This window comes from Phalaenopsis equestris, unplaced genomic scaffold, assembly GCF_001263595.1.
Source record: "Phalaenopsis equestris unplaced genomic scaffold, ASM126359v1 Scaffold001112, whole genome shotgun sequence".
NCBI lineage: Eukaryota > Viridiplantae > Streptophyta > Magnoliopsida > Asparagales > Orchidaceae > Phalaenopsis > Phalaenopsis equestris.
In genome coordinates, this window is record NW_018165551.1 from 20,494 (window position 1) to 22,075 (window position 1,582).

Consider the following 1,582-nt stretch of genomic DNA (forward strand, 5'->3'; position numbering starts at 1 on the left):
TATATATATATTTATATATATATTACTTAACCTTTTTACCCTTCCCCCTTTCCTCTTTAATCCCTAACACTCCCCTGCGCTCGAGCTCTGTCTCCCGCAACTCTCCCGTTCGCGTGTCTGGCCCTTTCCCTTTATCGGTCTCGAGCCGTGCGAGCTCTTCCTCCTCCACGCGAGGGAAGGGTTGACCTCGTCCGTCCTTCCCTGACTTTCTTCTGCCCGCGGCCTTCCTTCCCGAAGCCGCGCCAGTCCCTTGAGCCATGGGTTTTCCTTCTCTGGTAAGTTGACTCTGGGGAGCTTGTTTCCTGGTACACTGGAATGACATGACATTTTTCTTCTCCCTTTCTCGTTGCTTCCCTCGCTGCCACTGGCTTCGCCGCTCGGTCCGAGAGACTTGAGTGGCTTCGCCTTCTGTGAGCAGGGAGCGTTTCTTTTCTTGGCTTGGCCCGATTCGAGCGCCGTGGGTTCAAGCAGGGACCTTCTGCTTCTTACCCTTTCTTCTCTGCCTATAAGGAGAGTTTCATTGTTTTTTTTTGAGGTTGTTGAAAAATTTAGCTAGAGGAGATTGGAAAGGAGATTCTTGTGAGAGCACATCTTTGAGGTAGCTTCTTGTGTTGCAAGGCTTTACTTTGGCGTTCTTGAGGTACCCCTCTCTTCCCCCTCCTTTGGTGCCCTGTTCCCTTGCGGTTTTCCTCTTTGCCGCGGCTTTATTTATTGGGGCTTTCATGCATGCTAGGGAGGTTTCGGCTTTGGCATCTTAAGACTTGCTCTTGCTTAAAAATGAATGCTAGAGAGTTCATTTTATTTTTTTTATACATGTGTGGGGCTCGGTTTAGCTTCTCATGAGGCATCACCCCTGTTCAAATATCTGTTGGAATTGTTTCATGCTTGAAATATTTAGATATGCAGGTGATTCATCGGTTTGGAGGCTTGGTTTTAGCTTGAAATGGCTAGAACTTTAATTTTTTTTATGAAAGTCTGAAGTTTCATATTGCTGGGCATGGTGTTAATCTTGTTGGGCTCGGTTTTGGCTTTCGGTTCCTGTTGGGCTCGGTTTTGGCTTGATTTGAAGTCATGTTTCTGGGTTTGAAAGGGTTGAATCTTTAATGCTTTATGGGAGTCTGGAGTTTGATATTGCTGGGCTCGGTTTTGGGCCTTGAATGGCTCGGCTTCGGTCTTTTGTTGGTGCTCGGTTTTCATTGCAAAGGTAGGAGATGTTGCCCTTTTGTTGAGGTGTTGAAGTTTTTTTTGCTAGCTTTAAGAAGCTCACTTTGGGCTCTTACTGATTTTTGATTTGTTTAGAGGTGGCTGAGATTTTAATTTCTATTAAAAATTGAATTTGTATCAATGTTTGAGCCCTCGTTTTGGCCTTGCTGAGCTTGGTTTAGCTCTAGTGGGGAGCTGCCTTTGGTTTTTAGCCTTGCTAGGCTCGGTTTGGCTTGACTTGAGAGCTCGGTTTGCTTTGCCTTACCCCTACCCGTGAGGCTAATTGGAGTTTCTTGAGCTTAACTCCCCCCTCCTGTTGAGTTTGAATCACCTGCATGATTATGGATGGAGCGAACTCGTTACTTTGAAAGAGCGGTGT

At 46.2% G+C, this 1,582-nt stretch overlaps 1 protein-coding gene across 1 annotated transcript in view; it reads left to right on the forward strand.

Moving 5' to 3' along the window:
- Nucleotides 1-1,582, forward strand: part of LOC110033195 (pumilio homolog 24) — a 22,574-nt gene that overhangs the window by 6,544 nt on the left and 14,448 nt on the right. The gene's annotated exons all lie outside the window — the stretch shown is intronic.